Here is a 17,649-nt window from a genome sequence, read left to right on the forward strand (position 1 = left end):
GCTCTGTACACCGCGTACACGTGCGGCTCTGCTCTGCACACCTCGTACATGCGCGGCTCCGCTCTGCACACCTCATACACGTGCGGCTTTTCCATACACCTCGTACACGTGTGGCTCCGCTCCTTACACATCGTACACTCGCTGCTCTGCTCTGTACACCTCGTACACGTGCGGCTCTGCTCTGTACACCTCGTACACGCGCGGCTCCGCTCCGCACACTCGTACATGGGCGGCTCCGCTTCGCACACTCGTACACACGCGGCTCTGCTCCGTACACCTCGTACACGCGCGGCTCTGCACCGTACACCTCACATATGCGTGACTGCTCCGAACACCTCGTACACTCGCGGCTCCGCTCTGCACACTCATATACGCGCAGCTCTGCACCTTACATCTCGTACACACGCGGCTCCGCTCCGCACACTCGTACACGCGCGGCTCTGCTCTGTACACTTCGTACACCCGCGGCTCCGCTCACTCGTACACGCGCGGCTACACTCCGCACACTCGTATACGCGCGGCTCTGCTCCGTACACCTCGTACACGCGCGTCTCTGCTCCGTACACCTCGTACACTCGCAGCTCCGCGCCGCACACTCGTACACGCGTGGCTCCGCTCCGCACACTCGTACATGCGCGGCTCTGCTCCGTACACCTCGTACATGCGCAGCTCTGCTCCGTACCCCTCATACACGCGTGACTCTGCTCTGTACACCTCGTACACTCGCGGCTCCGCTCCGCACACTCGTACATGCGCGGCTCTGCTCCTTACATCTCGTACACACGCGGCTCCGCTCCGCACACTCGTACACTGGAGACTCTGCTCCATACACCTCCTACACGCGTGGCTCCGCTTTGTACACCTCGTACACACGCGGCTCCGCTCCGCACACTCGTACACTGGAGACTCTGCTCCATACACCTCCTACACGCGTGGCTCCGCTTTGAACACCTCGAACACGCGCGGCTCCGCTCCGTACACCTCGTACAAGCGTGGCTCCGCTCCGTACACCTCGTACACACGCGGCTCTGCTCCTTGCACGTCGTTCACGTGCGGCTCCGCTCCGCACACCTCGTAAACGCGTGGCTTTGCTCCGTACACCTTGTACACGCGCGGATCCGCTCCGCACACTGGTACTAGCGCGGCTCTTCTCCGTACACTTCATACACGCGTGGCTCTGCTCTGCACATATCGTACACGCCCGACTCTGCTTCGTACACCTCGTACACGCGCGGCTCCGCTCGGCACACCTCATACACGCGTGGCTCAGCTCCACACACATCGTACACGCTCGACTCCGCTCCACACACCTCGTACACGTGCGGCTCTGCTCCACACACCTCGTACACGCGTGTCTCTGCTCCACACACCTCGTACACGTGCGGCTCCGCTCTGCACACCTCGTACACGCACGGTTCCGCTCCGTACAGCTCGTACACTTGCTGCTCCGCTCCGTACACCTCGCACACGCACGGATCCGCTCCGCACACCTCGTCCACGCGCGGCTCCGCTCCGCACACCTCGTACACGTGTGTTTCTGCTCCACAACCTCATACACGCTGGGCTCCGCTCTGCACACCTCGTACACGCACGGCTCCTCTCCCTACAGCTCGTACACGCACGGCTCCACTCCTTAAATGTCGTACACGTGCGGCTCCGCACACCTCGTACACACGCGGCTCCGCTCTGTAAACCTCGTAAATGCGTGGCTCCGCTCCGTACACCTCGTAAACTCGCGGCTCCACTCCGTACACCTCATACACGTGCGGCTCCGCTCCGCACACTCGTACACGCGCTGCTCTGATCCGTACACCTCGTACACGCGCGGCTCCGATCCGTACGGCTCGTACACGCGTGGCTCCGCTCCGTACAGCTTGTACATGCGCGGCTCCGCTCCGTACACCTTGTACACGTGCGGATCCGCTCCGCAAACTCGTACACACGCTTCTCTGCTCTGTACACCTCGTACACGCGCGGCTCCGCTCTGCACACTCGTACACGTGCGGCTCTGCTCCGTACACCTCGTACATGCAGAGCTATGCTCCGTACAGCTAGTACACGTGCGGCTCCGCGCCGTACACCTAGTACAAGCGCGGATCTGCTCCGCACACTCGTACACTCACTGCTCTGCTCTGTACACCTCGTACACATGCGGCTTCGCTCCGCACACCTTGTACATGCGCGGCTCTGCTCCGTACACCTAGTACACATGTGGCTCCGCTCCGTACACCTCGTACATGGGTGGCTCTGCTCCGCACACATCGTACACACGCGACGCTGCTCCGTACGCCTTGTACATGTGCGGCTCAACTCCGTACAACTTGTAGAAGCGCGGCTCCGCTCTATACACCTCGTACACGCGCGGCTCTGCTCCGTACACCTCATAGACGCGCAATACCCCTCCGTACACCGCGTACACGTGTGGCTCTGCTCCGTACACCTCGTACACGCGTGGCTCCGCTCCGCACACCTTGTACACGTGCGGATCTGCTCCGCACACCTCATACACGCGTGTCTCCGCTCTGCACACCTCGTACACGCACGGCTGTGCTCCACAACTCGTACACGCGCGGCTCCGCTCCGCACACCTCGTACATGCAAGGTTCCGCTCCGTACAGCTCGTACACGCGTGGCTCCGCTCCGTACAGCTCGTACATGCGCGGCTCCGCTCCGTACACCTTGTACACGTGCGGATCTGCTCCGCACACCTCATACACGCGTGTCTCCGCTCTGCACACCTCGTACACGCACGGCTGTGCTCCACAACTCGTACACGTGCGGCTCCGCTCTGCACACCTCGTACACGCGCGGCTCAGCTCCACACACCTCGTACACGCGTGTCTCCGCTCTACACACCTCGTACATGCGCGGCTCCGCTCTGCACATTTCTTACACGCGCGGCTCTGCTGCGCACACTCGTACATGCGCGGATCCGCTCCACACACTCGTACACGCGCTGCCATGCTGTGTACACCTCATACACACATGGCTCCGCTCCACACACCTCGTACATGCGTGGCTCCGCTCCGCACACCTTGTACATGCGCGGCTCCGCTCCGCACACCTTGTACACGCGCAACTCCGCTTTGCACACCTCGTACACGCGTGACTCCGCACACTCGTACATGCGCAGCTCTGCTCCGCACATCTCGTACACTCACGGTTCCGCTCCATACACTTTGTACACGCGCAGCTCCGTTCTGCACATCGTACACGCACGGCTCCGCTCCGTACAGCTCGTACACGCGCGGCTCCGCTCCGTACAGCTCGTACACGCGCGGCTAAGCTCCGCACACTCGTACACTTGCGGCTCTGCTCCGCACACCTCGTACACGCGTGGGTCCGCTCCGCACACCTCGTACACGCATGTCTGCGCTCTGCACACCTCGTACATGCACGGCTCCGCTCTGTACAGCTCGTACACATGCGGCTCCGCTCCGTACAGCTCGTACACGCGCGGCTCTGCTCCGTACAGCTCGTACACGCGCGGCTCTGCTCCGTACAGCTCGCACACGCGCGGCTCCGCTCCGTACACTTTGTACACTCTCGGATCCGCTCCGCACACGCGCGGCTCCGCTCCATACACTTTGTACACGCGCAGATCTGCTCTGCACACCTCGTACATGCACGGCTCCGCTCCATACAACTCATACACGTGCGGCTCCGCTCCATACACTTTGTACACGCGCGGATCCGCTCCGCACACCTCGTACACGATTGGCTCCGCTCCACACACTCGTACATGTGCCGCTCTGCTCTGCACACCTCGTACACGCGCGACTCCGCTCCGCACACTTCGTACACGCGCGGCTGTACTCCACACACCTCGTACACGCGTGTCTCCTCTCCACACCTCGTACTTGTGCGGCTCTGCTCCACATACCACGTACACGCACGGCTCCGCTCTGCACACCTCGTACACGCTAAGCTCCGCTCCGTACACCCTGTACATGCGTGGATCCGCTCCGCACACTCGTACACGCGCTGCTCTGCTCCGTACACCTCGTACACGTGCGGCCCGCTCCGTACAGCTCGTACACGCGCGGCTTTTCTCTGTACACTTTGTACACGCGCGGATCCGCTCCGCACACCTCGTACACATGCGGCTCCGCTCCATACAACTCATACACGATTGGCTCTGCTCCGTACACCTTGTACACGTATGGTTCCGCTCCATACACTTTCTACACGTGCAGCTCCGCTCTGCACACCTCGTACACGCGCGGCTCCGCTCTGTACACTTTGTACACGTGTGGATCCGCCCCACTCCGCACACCTTGTACACGATTGGCTCCGCTCCGCACACTCGTACATGTGCGGCTCTGCTCCGCACACCTTGTACACGCGCGGCTCCGCTCCGCACACCTCTTACACGCGCGGCTCTGCTCCACACACCTCGTACACGCGCGGCTCTGCTCCGTACACCTTGTACACGAGCGGCTAAGCTCCGCACACCTTGTACACGCCTGTCTCCACTCCATACACCTCGTACACGCGCGGCTCCGCTCCACACACCTCGTACACGCGCAGCTCCACTCCGTACACCTTGTACACACACGGATCCGCTCCACACACCTCATACACGCGTGTCTCCGCTCTATACACCTCGTACACGCGCGGCTCCACTCCGTACACCTTGTAGACGAGCGGCTAAGCTCCGCACACTCGTACACTTGCGGCTCTGCTCCGCACACCTCGTACACGCATGTCTGCGCTCTGCACACCTCGTACATGCACGGCTCTGCTCTGTACAGCTCGTACACATGCGGCTCCGCTCCGTACAGCTCGTACACGCGCGGCTCTGCTCCGTACAGCTCGCACACGCGCGGCTCCGCTCCGTACACTTTGTACACTCTCGGATCCGCTCCGCACACCCCGTACACGCGCGGCTCCGCTCCATACACTTTGTACACGCGCAGATCTGCTCTGCACACTTCGTACATGCACGGCTCCGCTCCATACAACTCATACACGCGCGGCTCCGCTCCATACACTTTGTACACGCGCGGATCCGCTCCGCACACCTCGTACACGATTGGCTCCGCTCCACACACTCGTACATGTGCGGCTGTACTCCACACACCTCGTACACGCGTGTCTCCTCTCCACACCTCGTACTTGTGCGGCTCTGCTCCACATACCACGTACACGCACGGCTCCGCTCTGCACACCTCGTACACGCTAAGCTCCGCTCCGTACACCCTGTACATGCGTGGATCCGCTCCGCACACTCGTACACGCGCTGCTCTGCTCCGTACACCTCGTACACGTGCGGCCCGCTCCGTACAGCTCGTACACGCGCGGCTTTTCTCTGTACACTTTGTACACGCGCGGATCCGCTCCGCACACCTCGTACACATGCGGCTCCGCTCCATACAACTCATACACGATTGGCTCTGCTCCGTACACCTTGTACACGTATGGTTCCGCTCCATACACTTTCTACACGTGCAGCTCCGCTCTGCACACCTCGTACACGCGCGGCTCCGCTCTGTACACTTTGTACACGTGTGGATCCGCCCCACTCCGCACACCTTGTACACGATTGGCTCCGCTCCGCACACTCGTACATGTGCGGCTCTGCTCCGCACACCTTGTACACGCGCGGCTCCGCTCCGCACACCTCTTACACGCGCGGCTCTGCTCCACACACCTCGTACACGCGCGGCTCTGCTCCACACACCTCGTACACGTACGGCTCTGCTCTGCACACCTTGTACACGCCTGTCTCCACTCCATACACCTCGTACACGCGCGGCTCCGCTCCACACACCTCGTACACGCGCAGCTCCACTCCGCACACCTTGTACACGCGTGTCTCCGCTCCACACACCTCGTACACGCGCGGCTCCGCTCTGCACACCTCATACATGCTCGGCTCCGCACACTCTTACACGCGCGGCTCCGCTCCGCACACTCGTACACGCGCTGCTCTGCTCCGTACACCTCGTACACGTGCGGCCCGCTCCGTACAGCTCATACACACGCGGCTCCGCTCCGCACACTTGTACACGCGCTGCTCTGCTCCGTACACCTCGTACACGTGCGTCTCCGCTCCTTACACGTCGTACATGCGCTGCTCTGCTCTGCACACCTCGTACACGCGCGGCTCCGCTCCGCACACCTCGTACACGTGTGGCTCTGCTCCGCACACCTCGTATACGCGTGGTTCCGCACACCTCGTACACGCGCGGCTCCGCTCCGCACACCTCGTACACGTGTGGCTCTGCTCCGCACACCTCGTATACGCGTGGTTCCGCACACCTCGTACACCCGCGGCTCCGCTCCGCACACCTAGTACACGCGCGGCTCCGCTCCGCACACCTCGTACACGCGGGGCTCTGCTCCACACACCTCATACATGCGCGGCTCTGCTCTGTACACCTCGTAGACCCGCGGCTCCGCTCCGCACACCTCGTACACGAGCGGCTCCGCTCCGCACACCTCGTACACGCGCGGCTCCGCTCCACACACCTCGTACACGCGCGGCTCCGCTCCGCACACCTTGTCCACGCGCGGCTCCGCTCCGCACACCTTGTCCACGCGCAGCTCCGCTCCACACACCTCGTACACGCGCGGCTCCGCTCTACACACCTTGTACATGCGCGGCTCCGCTCCGCACACCTTGTACACGCGCGGCTCCGCTTCATACACCTCGTACATTGTTGAGTTGATCAAAAATGTTGTGACGTTTGGTGTTTTCACGTCAGTTTTGCCCAGCTTCACCAAAATGGGCAGAGTTGGGGCAGGATGGAAGTGTGGCACCACAGCTTGTCTAATTCATAGCGAACTGTGGCTTCCCTTACACCAGAAATCTTACTCCAGTCCGTGACTGGAGTAAGATTTGTGGCAAGGTGCACACACCACTTGTCAGAAGCGCATAATTCATGCGCCACTTAATGAATCTGGACCGTCTGACTCCAGCACGCTCCCTCATCAAGAGCAGCTTGAATATGGCCAGTCTTAATGAATCCCTGTCCTAAGTGCTTTATTAGTTAAAGAATAACCGTTGTTTTAATTTTTGTTTTGTAAATTAATATTACACATGAAAATAAGTAATTTTATAATCTTATCAGAGAAGTCTTCTTTTTCCTGCTGGATTGATCTTTCAGTCTCAATTCGCGGTAACATCTGTAAAATCTGTATTCAGTGAAGACAAACTTTCCTATTAGTGAGATAGATGACAGTTAGTGCTATTAATACTCTTTACAGAAGGAAGGGGAGGAGCTAGCGGAAGGGGGAGGAGCTAGCGGAAGGCACAGACCTTCTGCTGCAAGTTCTCCTGAAACCACAGTTACTTCTCCATGGAAGATTGCAGCTGGTGTTTATACATAGAATCCCAGAACATTAGAATTGGAGGAACCTCCAGGGTCCTAGTGTCCAACCCCTGCTCAATGCAGGATTCACTAAAGCATCTCAGACAAATGTCTGTCCAGCCTCTGTTTGAAGACTTCCATTGAAGGAGAATTCACCGCCTCTCGTGGCAGCCTGTTCCATTGAAAAACGCACCAAATCTGCAGCGTGTGCACACAGCCTTGTTGTTCTTTTGGTCACAGGCAGGTCTTTGCACAGTCCTGAATGATAAGTACAGCACATACACGCTAAGGCTATGTGCACACGTAGCAGATTTACATGCATTTTTTCTGCCAGAGAGAAGTGTTTTTTCAGCATTTTTTCAGCGTTTTTTCAAGCACTTTTCCAAGTGATTTTGAGCATCACTTGGAAAAGTGCTTGACAAGTTGGTCACACAATATAAATCCATGGAACCGGCATGGATTTATATTGTGTGACCAACTTAGATGCTTTAAATGCTGCATCTATAGTAACAAAAAAAAAGAAGTTAAAAATAAAAAAAACCCTGTATACTCACCTCTCCAGTCTCCTCCCGGCGGTGTTCTCTCTCTTCAGCGTCCCGCGGTATACTGGCAGGACCTGCGGTGACGTCATTTAGTCAGCTGATGGTCACGCGACCATCACCTGACCTCTGACGTCAGTGGTCGCGTGACCATCAGCTGACTAGATGACGTCACCGCAGGTCCTGCCAGTACACCGCTGGACGCCGAGGAGAGATGACGCCGCCGGGAGCAGACCGGAGAGGGGAGTATACAGGTTTATTTATTTTTAACTTATTTATTTCTTTTTTTCACCGCTTGGTAGCCGGGATGAAGAGGAGTTGTAGTCTCTTCTTCATCCTGGGTGCCACACGCACCCCGATTACGCTGCAAATTCTCGGCCATTGAATTTAATTGAAACGCAGTAAATCCACATATACCTGCGGGTTTGCTGCTTTTCAATGGCCGCGTAATCGCGGTAGAAATGGTCATGCTGCGTGTTGCAACGCAATGTGAATTCGGCGCGGTAATTAGCGCATCATGTGCACAGCACATCCCAATTCACATTGCTTTGCATGGCAGACGGTTTTACATGGGCACATAGCCTAAGAGCGGGGAGCGGCTCTAGTGTCACCTGCTGGGATGGCACAATCACTGTCAGCAGGATACAGGGGACATTATCAGAAAGGAGGAGATGACGTCTCTGCCCTCTCGCCTATCAGAGAATAGATGGCTGTATACGGGGGGCCTTATCCTCTTCTATTACACAGCACTCAGCTCCTAAAGGGAATGATTTGACCATAATACAATATATTTGAGTGGGGCCAGTGCTCCAGGTTTACGTTCATAATGTTGAATGGAGATTGATCAGTTCCAGTGTGTCTGAACAGGGTCCGAGCCCACATCTCCTGAGCTCAGGCTTTACACTGAGCATCACTGTCACGGAGGTCAGATTAGAAGGGCATGGAGCACGATGTGGATGGTTATCCGTATCCGCCATTACCTGGACTGCTAGCTTTACCTGGACACTCTGGATCAGCTCCTCCGTCTTGTCGAGACCTCTAAGGGCCTGTTCACACAAGCAGATAAAATATCATTCAGAGTTTCATCCAGAAAAGTGGGAGAATTCTTTCCTCACTTGTCGTCCATGTGCAGTCCAGATCTAATCTGGCTTTTTAACCATTTACAGTTTCCAGGGCTACAGGATTGCAATGTATCTGTAAAAAGCAGATTTTTTTCTGTACCCATAGACTTGAATGGGTGAATCTTGTCTGACGGATGAAACGAGGACATGCTGCCATTTTCTTTCTTTATTTTTTGCTCACACACAGATTCGATCAGTGACAAAAAAGAAAAATGACTCCTCTGCACTTTCCCATTGAATCCCATTGGTCTGAGTGCCGTCCATTTGTTCCACAGACAACTTTCCTACTGAAAATACATTCGTGTGAACGAGTCCTAAGAAAGACATTGTAATTGGTTATTAGATGTTGACTGAAGTTTGGCTCTGAAAATGCCGGGCTCTTAAAGACGTTCTCTAATACTTTAATGCAGATGATTTATGCATAAAATAGGTGGTCTATATCAGATCGTTGTAGGTCCGACTCTTGGCTCCCCACCAATAAGCTGTTTATAGCTCTGCCAACGGCCGGATGTAACTTGTGAACAGAGCGCACCCCAGTGGCCACTGCCTGGTGCTGCAGATCACCTCCGGTACTCCTCAATAGCTGGTCTGCACCCGGCAGCGGCCGCAGTGTACGGAGCGGTTTTGTTCCACTTTGAACATTGCCTGCATCTTGCCAGAGGTGATGGCGGCTGATCATCGGGGGGCCGATGGTTGGACCCCCACCTATCTTATATTAATGACCTTTCCAGTGGAGTATAAAAGTGTTTGATAACTCCTTTTAAAATCTTGTTTCCATCCCATTGTCTTATAGAGCGTGTATCTGTGTTCTTTCTGTAACCAGATGGGCCTGACCTCTGATGGTTCTTCTAGGCTTCTATTACAGCTCTTACAGCCCCAGCATGCATCATTTGTGCTGGAGAGGAATATGAAGACGCAGGAGCAAATAGAAGAACAATTAGGAAAGCTTGGATTATTAGAAGAGCAAAAAATGCTCATAGTGGAGGTGAGCCTATTATTATTATTTTTTTTTTTTTTCTTAACTTTCATTTTTATATTTTTTTATTTCTAGGACATTTGTTTCCTCTCTTCAGAAAATAACAGTAGATAAGATTGATTAAAGCTTCTGGAAAGGTGTTCAATAACGTCTGATCAGGTGGCTGGTTTGTAATGGTTGTCCCATCTTACCAATCCCTCTCTTCTACCATGAATGTGACATTGTGGGATGAATATATATATATATGTATATGTGTATGTGTGAAAAGTTGTTTGCCCCTTCCTGATTTCTCATTCTTTTGCATGTTTGTCATACTTAAATATTTCAGATGTCAAAACAAATTTTAATATTAGACAAAGATAACACAAGTAACCACAAAATGCAGTTTTTAAATGAAGATCCTAATTATTAAGGGAAAAAGAAATCCAAACCTACAGGGCCCTGTGTGAAAAAGTGATTGCCCTCTAAACCTAATAACTGGTTGAAGCACCCTCAGCAACAACAACTACAATCAAGTGTTTGGGATAATTGGCAATGAGTCTTTTACAACACTCTGGAGGAATTTTTGCCCACTCATCTTTGCAAAATTGTTGTAATTTAGCCACATTGGAGGGTTTCCGAGCATGAACCTCTTTCTTAAGGTCAGGACTTTGACTAAGCCACTGCAAAGTCTTAATTTTGTTTTCCTTAAGCCATTCAGAGGTGGACTTAATGGTGTGTTTTGGATCATTGTCCTGCTGCATAACCCAAGTGCACTTCAACTTGAGGTCATGAACAGAAGGCCAGACTTTCTCTTTCAGGATTTTTTGGTTAACCAGCAGAATTCTTGGTTCCATTTCCACAGCAAGTCTTCCAGGTCCTGAAGCAGCATAACAGTCCCAGACCATCACGCTACCGCCACCATATTTTACTGTTGGTATGATGTTCCTTTTTTAAAATGCAGTGTTACTTCTACGCCAGATGTAATGGGACATACACCTTCCAAAAAGTTCAACTTTTGTCTTGTCAGTCCACAGAGTATTCTCCCAAAAGTCTTGGCGATCATCAAGATGTTTTCTGACAAAACTGAGATGAGCCTTTGTTCTTATTGCTCAGCAATGGTTTTCGTCTTGGAACTCTGCTATGCGTGTAATTTTTGCCCAGTCTCTTTCTTTTGGTGTAGTCATGAACACTGTCCTTAACTGAGGCAAGTGAGACCTGCAGTTCTCTGGATGTTGTTGTGGGGTCTTTTGTGACCTCTTGGATGAGTCGTTGCTGCGCTCTTGGGGTAATTTTGATCAGCCGGCCACGCCTAGGAAAGTTCACCATTGTTCCATATTTTTGCCTATTGTGGATAATGACTTCCACTGTGATTCGCTGGAGTCCCAAATCTTTAGAAATGGGTTTAGAACTTTTTCCAGACTGATAGATCTCAATTACTTTGTTTCTCATTTGGTCCTGAATTTCTTTGGATCGCAGCATGATGTCTAGCTTTAGAGGATCTTTTGTTCTACTTCACTTTGTCAGGCATGTCCTATTTAAGTGATTTCTTGATTGAGAACACGTGTGGCAGTAAACAGGGCTGTGTGGGGCTACGGAAATTGAACTCAGCTTCCCAAAGATGTGACAAATCACAGTTAATTTATGTTTTAAGGAGGGAGGGGAATCACTTTTTCACACAGGGCCCTTTAGGTTTGGATTTCCTTTTCCCTTAATCATAAAAACCTTCCTTTTAAAAACTGCATTTTGTGTATACTTGTGCTATCTTTGTCTAATAGGAGTCTGCTGCTGACATTGGTATTGGGGTAATGTCCCCCAATTCTGTTACTATCCTCCATCCTGGTATGTATGGTCCCTCCTTCCTGGTATATGTGGCCCCCATCACATCTTGGTATACGTGACCCTCATCCCCATCCTGGAATGCATGGCACCCCTTGAGCCCCCAGTATTCATGGCACCCCTTTGATCAACCATCCTGGTATGCATGGCACCCCCTGATCCCCATCCTAGTTTTCATGGCACCCCTTGATCCCCCATCCTGGTATGCATGGCATCCCTTGATCACCCATCCTGGTATGCATGACACCCCTTGATCTCCCATTCTGGTATGTATGGCACCCCGTGATCACACATCCTGGATATATACAGTAACAGACCAAAAGTTTGGACACACCTTCTCATTTAAAGATTTTTCTGTATTTTCAATGACAACGAAAATTGTACATTCACACTGAAGGCATCAAAACTATGAATTAACACATGTGGAATTATATACTTAACAAAAAAGTGTGAAACAACTGAAAATATGTCTTATATTCTAGGTTCTTCAAAGTAGCCACCTTTTGCTTTGATGATTGCTTTGCACACTCTTGACATTCTCTTGATGAGCTTCAAGAGGTAGTCACCGGAAATGGTTTTCACTTCACAGGTGTGCCCTGTCAGGTTTAAAAAGTCTGGTGGATACACAGCTGATAGTCCTACTGAATAGAATTTGTACTATGGCAAGAAAAAAAGCAGAAAAACATGTCCCCAGCATGAGACACCCATTCAGGGCCGGCGTAATGGCAAGCAGACTAGGCATCTGCCTGGGGCCTCCAGCCCGTGGCATGCCTCTATAGGGTCCGTGAGTTCGTCCCCCCGCATTGCGCATTGAACTGTATCGGTAGCGGGGGAATGACTGTGCCTGCAGAGTGGAGCTGCTGAGACGCTCTGCAGAGCATGGATCAGCTGGAGAACGAGGAGAGGTGAGTATTGTATGTATTTGTTTTTTATACGTGGTGACCATAATACTGCAGAACTGGGGGGCTGCATTATACTGTATGGAGTGGCTGAATTATACTCTATGGTTGGGGCCGAATTATACTTTACGAGGACTATGGGTTGCATTATATTATATGTACTATATGTTTGGCTGCATTATACTATAGGGAGGCTGCATTATACTCTATTAAGGACTGAGGAGAATGCATTATACTATATGAAGGACTATGGGGAGTGCATTATACACTATGAAGGACTATGGAGAGTGCATTATACTATAGGGAGGGCTATGGGGAGTGCATTATACTATAGGGAGGGCTATAGGGAGTGCATTATACTATATGGAGGGCTATAGGGAGTGCATTATACTATATGGAGGACTATGAGGTGCATTCCATTATATGGAGGACTATGGGGAGTATATTATACTATATGGAGGGCTATGGGGAGTGTATTATACTATATGGAGGACTATGAGGTGCATTATACTATATGGAGGGCTATGGGGAGTGTATTATACTATATGGAGGACTATGAGGTGCATTATACTATATGGAGGGCTATGGGGAGTGTATTATACTATATGGAGGGCTATGGGGAGTGCATTATACTATATGGAGGGCTATGGGGAGTGTACTATACTATATGGAGGACTATGAGGTGCATTATACTATATGGAGGGCTATGGGGAATGTATTTACTATATTGAGGAAAATGGGCCACATTATACAATATGGAGGGCTGTGGGGCACATTATGCAATATGAAAGACTATGGGGAGTGCATTATGCTATATGAAGGACTATGGGGAGTATATTATACTATATGGAGGGCTATGAGGTGCATTATACTATATGGAGGGCTATGAGGTGCATTATACTATATGGAGGACTATGAGGTGCATTATACTATATGGAGAACTATGAGGTGCATTAAACTATATAGAGAGCTATGGGGAGTGTATTATACTATTTGGAGGAATATGGGCCACATTATACAATATGGAGGGCTATGGGGAGTGCATTATACAATATGGAGGACTATGGGGAGTGCATTATACAATATGGAGGGCTGTGGGGCACATTATACAATATGGAGGACTATGGGGAGTATATTATACTATATAGAGGGTTATGGGGAGTGCATTATACAATATGGAGGACTATGGGGAGTATATTATACTATATAGAGGGTTATGGGGAGTGCATTATACTATATGGAGGGCTATCGGGAGTGTATTATACTATATGGAGGACTATGGGGAGTGCATTATACAATATTGAGGGCTATGGGGAGTGCATTATACAATATGGAGGGCTGTGGGGCACATTATACAATATGGAGGACTATGGGGAGTATATTATACTATATAGAGGGTTATGGGGAGTGCATTATACTATATGGAGGGCTATCGGGAGTGTATTATACTATATGGAGGACTGTGGGCCTCATTATACAATATGGGGTGCTGTGGGGCACATTATAAAATATGGAGGACTATGGCATGTATTATACTAAACAAGCAAAATGCTGCCTATTCATCGAGTAATTGGATTGTTTATGCCAGAACAAAAATCCTTGTTCTCAGCAGCACATCGCCCGGTGGATAACATGATGCTGTATGGGGACAGATTGATCTATTAGTGATTGTTCTGTATCCATCATTCTTCCTCAGCTGGTGTAAAGAGGTCGGGAAACAAGCGTCGAACGGCTTCAGTATTGTGGATTGCGCTCGTTTAGCGGCCTGATCTCAGCGCATGTAAATACAAGCTAAATGTTTGTGTGGTGCTGTATGTCAGCATTTGGGACCCCACTTTAAACTTTTCCCCAGGGCCCCACTTTATCTAAAATCAGCCCTGCACCCATTTAAATGGTTCCCGTCCGCTGCACAGACTGGGAGAGAGAGGGGAGACTATTTGTGGCTTATGTAGTGGCGCTCAGTTTTGTGGACATCGGAGGGAAAGTTTTCTTTTAATTTATGAAATTCAATTCATGTGCTAAATGTAAAAAAATATTAGTAACAATTCAACTTTATTTTAATCCTTAGGTTATGGGTGAGGATCTTTTGGCAGAAAGAACAGAGGAAGGACAAATGGACACAAAAACCGCTCAGACATTGGCCTCTTACATAATGGCGTCTGACGCCGAGTTCAGAGTCAAATGGTTTCAGAAAGCGACCACTTTCCTAATGAGCAGCGAGTAAAGATGATCAGCTCTCCGCCATCACTGACTGTCTGCAGACTGGAGCTTGTCCATCTCTAATCATTCCTGCTCAATGGGGGCCACAATATTTTGACTTCACAGTAATCACTGACATCTTTTCGGAGTATATTGTATACATAGTGATCTCTATACGGCTGGAGCACTTACAGTAGCCAATCAGATGGCATGCAGGTAGCGTTGTGCGAGATCCAGTATGCCGTCCTGCTTCTATCATTAGAGGGTCCTGCTAGAGAACAGCGGCCACACTATTATACTGTGTCCAGAGTTACAGGAGTCTGTCAGATGTGGACTGCTACGTTCCAAAAAATGCTTAATGAGTTATTTTTTTTCAAACTGGATTGATATGCAAAATATTTTTAATAAAATCATTTTCTTATACTTGCAGGGTTTCTGTTTATTCAGTAATATTGTAGCTGTTTTCTCTCACGCTGTGGATGATTGTAAATGAATACAGTTTCCTACATAATCATTGCAGCGGATCAGTTAAAAACGGGTGCCGTATGTGTTGTACCCAGGGCCGGCATCACCACCCGGGCAAGTGCCTGGGCCCTGAGCGAGCAGGGGGCCCACTCACCCTCTGGGACACCAGCGCGCTATGGGGCCCATGAGTCAGCGGGGCCTGATGCCAGCGAATGGGCACCTGCACTGGGCCTTCCCCAGTGCTTTAAACTGTTTGCAATACTTACCTCTCCCTGTTCCTCTGCTGCTCCTCTGTCTTCTGCGTCTTCTTACTCTGTGACATCTCAGGGCAGAGGGCGCAATGACGTCACTACAGAGCGCCCTCTGCTGAGCAGTCCCAGTGCAGAGAGTCGGAAGACGCTGATGAGACAGGCCTGCTTCCAGCAAGGAGCGGTGAGTATTTGATTTTTTTTTTTATGTTATGAGTATTATATGGGGCTCATTATCTATTGAACAATATATGGGGCCCATTATGTATGGAGTATTATATAGGGCTTATTATCTATTGAACAATATATGGGGCTCATTATGTATGTAGTATTATATGGGGCTCATTATCTATTGAACAATATATGGGGCCCATTATCTATGGAGTATTATATAGGGCCCATTATCTATGGAGCATTATATGGGGCCTATTCTTTATGGAGCAATATATTGGTCCCACTATTTATGGAGCAATATATAGGGCCCATACTGTATGGAGCAATATTTGGGCTCCATTATTCTGTATGGAGCATTATATGGTACCCATTATGTATGGAGCAATATATGGGGCTCATTTTACTTTATGGAGCAATATATGGGATCCATTATACTGAATGGAGCAATATATGGGGATCATACTGTATGGAGCATTATATACGGTCCGTTATTCTGTATGGAGCAATATATGGTGCCCATAGTACTGGATGCAGGACCATGTGGTGCCCATAATACTGTATATGGAGGACCACGTGGTGCCCATAATACTGTATGGAGGACCACGTGGTGCCCATAATACTGTATATGGAGGACTACGTGGGGCCCATAATACTGTATAGAGGACTATACTGTCCGGTCTGCACTGTGCGCTGGGAGGACTCGCCGGTTTCTGAGCTGTTGTAGACTTTACAATAGATATCACTCATGTAATGTGAGAAGTCAGTGAAATCTTTAGCATTGTACTATACCTATATTTCTGTGCATCATGAATCGTGGTAGGTGTGAAAGGGGCCCACTGAGACTTTTGCCCGGGGCCCATGAAATCCTGGAGCGGCCCTGGTTGTGGCATCTATTTCTTTTTGTACTGTGTGCATGAGTTTTAATGGCGAATTTCTTTAAAAAACAGTGGGATAAACAGTCATGTGAACTTGTCCCTTAACTTACATTGGTCTGTGAGGTGATCTGAAAGCAGAAAATCCAATGCTGACTTCTATCACATTTGGGTTAACTTTCCCGCATTGGTCTCTACATAATCTGTGAATTCAGGGAACTGCTAGATCTGCAGCAGATAAAAGAGGGATTATATCAAAATGCCATCATGCAGACCAGCAAGTGACACATCGCTGGGATAAGGTCCTCTGCCCCGACTTGTTGCTTTTAGATTACATAGCAAAAAGCTGATGACAGTTTCCCTGTAATAAAATCCCAGAGCTTCTCCCATGGGAAATCCAGCGGGTGGCAGATACTGGCCTGGAATCCTGCAGATACACAGCACTGCCGTCGCCTATACACTGCATTGTGAAAGGATTTGGCCCCCTTGAACTTTTCTACCTTTTGCCACATTTCTGGCTTTAAACATAAAGATATAAAATTCTATTTTTTGGGGGAAGAATCAACAACAAGTGGGGCACAATCGTGAAGTGGAATGAAATTTATTTGCTATTTTAAACTTTTTTAACAAATTAAAAACTGAAAAGTGGGGCGTGCAATATTATTCGGCCCCCTTGAGTTAATACTTTGTAGCGCCACCTTTTGCTGCGATTACAGCTGCAAGTCACTTGGGGTATGCCTCTATCAGTTTTGCACATCGAGTGGCTGAAATTCTTGCCCATACTTCCTTGCAAAACAGCTCGAGCTCAGTGAGGTTGGATGGAGGGCGTTTGTGAACAGCAGTTTTCAGCTCTTTCCACAGATTCTCGATTGGATTCAGGTCTGGACTTTGACTTGGCCATTCTAACACCTGGATATGTTTATTTTTGACCCATTCCATTGTAGATTTTGCTTTATATTTGGGATCATTGTCTTGTTGGAAGATAAATCTCCGTCCCAGTCTCAGTTCTTTTGCAGACTCCA

Source organism: Phyllobates terribilis, unplaced genomic scaffold, assembly GCF_046119375.1.
Source record: "Phyllobates terribilis strain yellow unplaced genomic scaffold, ASM4611937v1 Scaffold_38__1_contigs__length_12584779, whole genome shotgun sequence".
NCBI classification, from domain to species: Eukaryota; Metazoa; Chordata; class Amphibia; order Anura; family Dendrobatidae; genus Phyllobates; species Phyllobates terribilis.